This window comes from Nerophis ophidion, linkage group LG13, assembly GCF_033978795.1.
Source record: "Nerophis ophidion isolate RoL-2023_Sa linkage group LG13, RoL_Noph_v1.0, whole genome shotgun sequence".
Lineage (NCBI taxonomy): Eukaryota > Metazoa > Chordata > Actinopteri > Syngnathiformes > Syngnathidae > Nerophis > Nerophis ophidion.
The window spans coordinates 31,014,810-31,022,462 of record NC_084623.1 but is presented as its reverse complement, the minus strand read 5'-3'; the positions used below and the strand labels follow the sequence as shown (position 1 = coordinate 31,022,462).

Below are 7,653 nucleotides of genomic sequence, written 5' to 3'. Positions count from 1 at the left end.
CCAATTAGTAATGAGCCCGCTTTCATTCACGACTTACTGTAAGCTCTTAGTCGTGTCGGCAGGCTGGATGGGAGAACACAAAGAAGAGAACGTGTGTAACTTCAAGCGGATAATAAAAACATTTTAGCGCAAACGGGAGAGGTGTCCTTTGATAACTAATAAATGTGACATGACATACCGAGTGGAAGTTAGTATGATGCAAGAAGAGTTATTTTGTCAGTATCGCTGCATTTCCTCAACTGTGTAAACATTTGCAGGACCCACTGTCACTTTATTTGGTGTTACTCTTGCTTTAGGTGGGCCCCATATTCTATACCCCCTTTTTACCCTAAACCATTGAACAGTTCAGTGTCAAAAATAGTTTTGTGTTTCTTTTGCAATAAAGACATCTATGTAGAGAAACCATTATTTAAATTAATATAGAAATGAAAATAAACGATTATTGAGTGTTCCTGTAGTCAATCAAGGAAATGCATGCACACTCATTGCTGCTGATGTTCAATTGGGCGGATTTCAATACTACAAATTCAAAACGAATGAAAAACTAAACTTTTTTCTGGTACAACTGGAATAGCCAGCATTTCTTGCTTGATGCCTTCTGCATTGTTTAGTAAATTAATTGCATTGTGCTATTATGGCAGATCAGTTTCATAAAACTTATGTACAAAGTGGAATTTGTCAATAATAAAATACGGTGGTGAAAAGGGGCAAACACGCAACACTGTCCAAATGATCCAAACAGAAATTTTCCAAAACCACACAAACACGGCAACAGGAAAATGCTACAATTATAAATGCATACTAACTTCTGATTTTTTCTGAGAACTTACAACATTAAAGTTAATGTTTTAAGCACAATACCAATGGGCGCAATTTGCAAAATGCGCAACCGCATTTTGCAAATTTAATATCAAATCAAAATCAAATCAAATTAAATGTTTATTGGATTCATCACTATACAGTGTACATCCACGACTAAATTACTGACTAAACTACTACCACAACTTGGTTTACTATTTTAAAATATAGGCCACCCGGCCTGAATCCACACTTCCCTCGCCAAACACCTTTGTTTCCCAACCCTCACGCTTGGATAAAAATGCCTTGATGCCATCTACGCTGTGTTGGGAGACTGTTTTGCTGTTAGATCGCGTCCAAATTTGCAAAGTGCGCGAGATTGTTGAAATGCTTACAACACTATGCAGGAGTTATGTGGGTTTGGGTGTGTTTTTGTCAATTGTAGCAATTTTCATTTGCAGCATTTTCCCACAGTGTGTGTTTTGGGTTTTGGATAATTTTTAAAGTTAAAAGTTAAATTACCAATGATTGTCACACACATACTAGATGCGGCAAAATTATTCTCTGCATTTGACCCATCCTCCTTGATCACTTCCTGGGAGGTGAGGGGAGCAGTGGGCAGCAGCAGTGCCGCGCCCGGGAATCATTTATGGTGATTTAACACCCAATTCGAACCCTTAATGCTGAGTGCCAAGCAGGGAGGTAATGGGTCCCATTTTAATAGTATTTGGTATGACTCGGCCGGGATTTGAACTCACGACCTACCAATCTCAGGAAGGACACTCTAACCACTAGGCCACTGAGTAGGTTTACTTCTGTTGTGAGCGTTTTCTTATGTCAGCTACTGTAGCAAAATACCAAATATGTTATGTTAATAGTATAACAGTATATAACATAGGTTTAGCAATTAAAAAATAAACAGGCATATACATTACAATGTACAGTTTAAGTCAAAACTATTTAACTCTTTGTAAATTAAATTTATTTTCGAAATGTGCAAACATACAATAGGTTTGAAAACAAATTCATCATTACTACTTGTAATCTCCAGCTAGCTAATTGAATTTGATTATAGAGACAACTCATTTGAATATATTGAAAAATAACCACCAATAATATGAATTAAGTCAGTCAGTTTTTTGTAATCTGTGGCTCAAATGAGCGTTTAAAGCCAGAATCACTCCACGTTTCTATTTAGGACATATTAGGGACCACGGGGTCGTTCATCCGGGTCCTCCTGCAAGCTAAGTATGCTAAATTATACGTGGTCGTCACTAACTTTAGAACGTGTTTGCCGTAGGATTGTCAGGAAAGTACGGACGAATAGTTATATTGGTTTGAAAGGACTTATCTTACAAGAGTGGACTGTGTCGGTAGGAGCTCCACGTAAAGAAAAATCGTTTCTCCTTCTTCGTGTTTAATTCCGGAGATCCAAACGTCAGGTATTTTCAAAAAGACAAACTAAAAACTTGCTGTAAGTTCCGTAAGAGGCTTGACGTGGCATTCAGGCATGCCCGAAAGGAAACTGTCGGAGAACTTCCTGTCCCGTCTTTCAAAATAAAACAAACTGAATATATATATATATATACAGTATATATATATATATATATATATATATATATATATATATATATATATATATATATATTTGTGTGTGTGTAATATATAAATAACATTATTGATGTTATATGTATACGTACACACACATATATTATGTGTGTGTGTGTGTGTGTGTGTGTGTGTGTGTGTGTGTGTGTGTGTGTGTGTGTGTGTGTTTGCGTGTGTGTGCGTGTGTGTAATACAAACTCCGTTTCCATATGAGTTGGGGAATTGTATGAGATGTAAATATAAACGGAATACAATGATGTGCAAATCATTTTCGACCCATATTCAGTTTAATATGCTACAATGACAACATATTTGCGGTTCAAACTGATAAACGTTTTTTTGTGTGCAAATAATCATTAACTTTAGAATTTGATGCCAGCAACATGTGACAAGGAAATTGGGAAATGTGGCAATAAATACTGATAAAGTTGAGGAATGCTCATAAAACACTTATTTGGAACATCCCACAGGCGTGAAGGCTGATTGGGAACAGGTGGGTGCCATGATTGGGTATAAAAACAGCTTCCCCAAATATGCTCAGTCTTTCACAAGAAAGGATGGGGCGAGGTACACCCCTTTGTCCACAACTGCGTGAGCAAATAGTCCACATTTTCAAATGGAGGCGAAAAAAAAGTCTTCCTTTCTGTCCAATACCACATGAAAGTGGTTGTATTTGGCATCTCGTTTGTCCAACTTGCATAATCGTTTTTAAACACTTTGTTATGAGAGTAGCATATGTGTGTGTGGCAGCAGTTGATTGACGTCAGGGAGTGTGTGGGCGAGCGAGGAGAGGGAGCGGTGGCTGAGGGCGGGGGAGATCGTGGCATCAAACTCCGTAGCTTGCTAGCTTGTGCACGCTATCTTTCTGAGACTCTTATTTTGTTAGCACAGGCAGGATGAAGCAGGTCTCTTATGGTGAAGACAGGAACTGTGCAGTCGGTCTTTACAGTTTTGACAGCAGGTACGGCCCAAGAGTCTGTTGAAATAAAAAGCGTTTCTCTCGTCCTGTCAGTGATTTTTTTTCTTAATAATGAGCCCGCAGCAGCCAGCGTCATCTCACAAGATCCTCGGGTGCCGAGAATGTCAAACAACTGACGAAAGTGAAGTCTTGGTTAAGATTGATGATTGCTCATTTTTGTTTATTTTTTTAATGCTTGGCTTGTGATTGACTGACACACCCTCCGAGATCGACCGGTAGCTTGCGATCAACGTAATGGGCACCCCTGATTTAGATCTTCTGATGTGCCGGTGTTCCTTTTAGGTAGAGGTCTGTGGAGACTTAAGGTGGTTTGGTGAAGTGGGGTTTTGGGTATTGCACCTAACTCTATAAAGTCCACATTGCTCTCCAAAGTTTCTCTTTCATGGTGAGAATCTTAATACTCAGTCATGTGTTCCTGAGCCACCTCATTACTTTCATGAATTAAATCACTTTGAGCACTTTTAGCAGTTGGTGCTGCGAGGTCTGCTTCCAACTCCATTTGCTCCATCTTTGCTTTACGCTTTGTTTGCTCCAGTTGCAAGGTGTGTTTTTCCTTCAGTGCAGCAGCTCGAGCCATTGTAGCAGCTTGGTCCGCTTTGGCCTTTTTTAATTCCCAAAATACTGAGGAACATCTAGTGGCTTTTGATCCAGTGGCAGACTTTGATTTGTGAGATACATTTGATATGCTGTCCAGTGGTCCAACGTTTGATTGTGCAATTTCTCTTTTCCACGTTTCAACATCTTACATGAAATAATTCAAATGTATTATTCAGGGTTCATACCAGTCATATTAATCATTTTCCCATTCCTCTTCTGATAAGAAATCTTGCACAAAGTTGTGAGCATTTTTAAATTAATCCACAGCTTCTTTAAGTACTTCAAAATCATCATTGACTTTATCAGCATTTCCAACATCAGTCATCAAATACTTTATTTCATTTAGCCTTCTCGTGCACGCGCCCAGTCTGCCTCTGCGCGAAGCAATGCGCGTTCTCAGCATGTCGTCAGCCTCAGCTGCGGTCTCAGGTGTGCCAGACATCATTCCAAATAATCACACAGCTCAATTTAATTTACACTTAGTTCATCGTTTTTGTTCATTCCTAAACGTCCTTACAACATTTGCATTTCACGTCCACAATCTGCAAATTTCCTTTCCATAGCGTTCGGATGATTCCATACAGCGCAGCGGCGCGTTCATTCATTCATTCATTCATTCATGATGTCCATCAGCTGATTTTACTCACGGCCTACCGGTGTTGTGCCCAGGGGCGTCGCCAGACATATTTCAGTGGGGCACGTGCCCCACTGTTGATCTGCAGTGCCCCAGTAAAAATTTCCCCAATAAAAAAGAAAACGCTTCAGAGTTTTAAGTCTACATAACATAGACAACAGCGCACATACTACCTAGTATGGTAATTGTTTGCTACTGTATTCACTCCACGAAACAGTGAGCACATAGCTACTTAATATGGTAATTTATTCACGTGTGGATCGAGACTTCGGTTGAGAGAGAGAGAGAGAGGGAGAGAGAGAGAGGGGCGATGCGAATCACTGCTGAGGTAGGTAACGTTAGCCAACAACAATTTGTTAATTACATTATTTTGATTTTGATTTGACTCAAACTGTAACTCCTAGATGGATATCAGAAAGTTATTCGCCCGCAGCAGGGAGGAAGCAGCAGGAATGAGAGATGTAAGTGAAGTCCTAGCTAGCTAGGCAACATAATATTCTTAAATTGATGCTAAGTTTGCTAACGTTATTCCTTGTATCAAGACAAACATATTCATTTGCTGTACGAGCTGTCGGGGGAATTTCCAATGAACATGAAACATAATGTTGGTTATTGTCTGCTGGTTCTGCATCAATGATGATTTGGAGTAAGCATGTGTGAGTTGAGTGCTTCTCAAATGGTTTATCTTCAGGAAGAAAAACATTTTTCCATATCATCAAGTCGTGAGCCACATTTTTAAATCATTCAAGTTTATTTCACAGAAAAATAGCACAGTAGACTTGTCTTGTTAATCGGTGTGACTTTGACTAAAATAATCTTGTTTTGTCACCAGAAAAATAGCTACAGCTAAAGCATCTGGTTTTGTTTCCAGAAAAAATAGTAATATTTCTGTATTTGTTTTCAGAAAGATGGCTAAAAATATTGGGTTTTGTTGCCCCATTTTGATTTTTTTTTAATATATTTCCATGTCTGTCCTGAGTCCTCCTCCAACTTGTTAGTCGGTTTGCCTTTTGCTAAAATACTCACTAATAGTCACTAGAAAAAAGGCTAAAATAATCTGGTTTTGTTGCCACAATTTCATTTTTTTCTCCCTAAACTTTTTTTTTTCATGCACACATCTGACTGCGACTCACTGAAAATGACACACAATCCACTTTTATGTCACGACCCAGCAGTTGGGAACCACTGGTCAACTGTATAACAGTTCCTGTAATATTTCCATGTCTGTCCAGAGTGACCACTTTGCAAAAATGAAAACGAGACGTTACAGTTTACTTCTCAGAAAATGATTCCCTGAACAGACACACAACAGTTGTTCATTTATTCTACTACTGTGGCTTTATTGTTTTGTGTATATTTTATAGTTTTGTGTATCTGAAATAGGATTAGCCACATTGCCATAAATGGAAATTAAATAATATAAAATAACCCAGAGATGTAGGGGTGCTTTATTTTTTGTTTTACTTTTCTAGATGTTAAATTTGCAGATGATTACTGCAATAAATATTTCAAAAAGATTAATTGCTCTTCCTTTTTGCTTTTACCAGTAGTAGTTTCGAAGTCTGGAGTAAAAAAGTGCACAAGTAGGTCAAATGCATTAGCTAATTTCAGGTGGTTAATCCAAGATCCATACAACATAATCTGATATGATTTCATAGTTTAAAGCATTATTTATGTATTTTTTATGATAAATAAGTGGTAAAAATGTTTTTGCTTGCGCGCTTTGCACGCTCACATGAATTATTTGTGCCCCAGGTGTGCCCCAGTACAGTATTAGGTCTAGTGACGCCCCTGGTTGTGCCGTACAATGCACCCAAGCCAGTGACGTAAGCGCGCTCCCGTCAGGCGGTGCATTCTACGGCGGGGGTGCATTATACGGCACAACACCGGCTGCTTTCTGTCCTCGGTGCAGAGCGATCGTGGATGGTCCTTCCAGTCCTCAGTGAAGTTTGTTTACTTGTTATAGCTACTCTGTCGTTCCAAAAAAGTTTGAAAAAATAAAAATAAAGATAGCAGAGTAGCTCAGAGGAGGAGGTTTATGACTCACTAAATTCCTTAATAAGCACTCGCGGAGATATTTCTAGATTCAAAATTATTGTAATTTATTTTCACAAACAAAAAATATTCTCCGTGGTTGACTTTCTACATCATCAAAATAACTTGTTCCATGGTCTTGCTTGCATCCGTCTGTCATGATGGTCATCTGAGGCGCTATCATGATCTCCTGCATTTTTCTCCCCTCCCTCTTGTTTCTGTATGTTCCTACCTGGTCATCAGTTGCAGATGTGCTGCCAGTCATCGGAGCCCACCTGCTTCCAATCAACAACCTGACTTCAACCCTGGATCTCCACCCAGCCAGGCCAGTTCGTCCGTTGCCTGCGGTACAATCCAGCCCGTGCTCACTAACTCTGACCTTTGCCCTGAACCTTTTGTAATTCTTGTATTTTTGTATTTCCTCAGATGGTGGACAGACTTTTGACCCGGTTTTCCTGTAGGTGATTTTTCGTTACTAAAGATTTATTTTCTCCAGTGACTTTTTGTTATTAAATATAGATTTTTTACTGATTTGCACTTGGATTCTTTTTTTTTTTTAAACCACAACGGGCGCTAAGCTTGGTGTCATCCAGGATGAGCAAACGGTTGTTGACGTCATAGCTTTCGAACTCTGACTCGTCCTTCTGAACTTTGTCCTTTTTTAAATTCTCCTCCTTGGTGGTCTTCTCCTTGTCAACTTTGAGATCTTTTTTTTATCTTTGTCTGTCTATTAGTGATGGGTTGATGAGGCGTCATGTATCATTTCGACACATTGCAAAACTGTATTGATACTGTGTCAATACTGTGTCACTAAATACTGACATCTGCTGGACATTAAAAATCCCTACAGGCAACCTATGGACCGACTCAACTGACACTGATTTTATGACCTACTAATATAAACCAAGTCATTGTATTTCATTTAGGATTATCTCATATTTTTATCTTTTTTAGATACAGTCAATGAATAATGTGAACATGTATCATAACCTGGAAATCTAAG

General features: G+C 38.9%; 1 long non-coding RNA gene across 1 annotated transcript; it reads left to right on the top strand.

The window, feature by feature from the left end:
* The first annotated feature begins 4,012 nt into the window (after window positions 1–4,012).
* Window positions 4,013–7,653, top strand: LOC133564943 (uncharacterized). The gene is made up of 4 exons (XR_009809379.1): window positions 4,013–4,944; window positions 5,021–5,077; window positions 6,894–6,997; window positions 7,077–7,653. It is a non-coding gene; the product is annotated as an uncharacterized LOC133564943 (long non-coding RNA).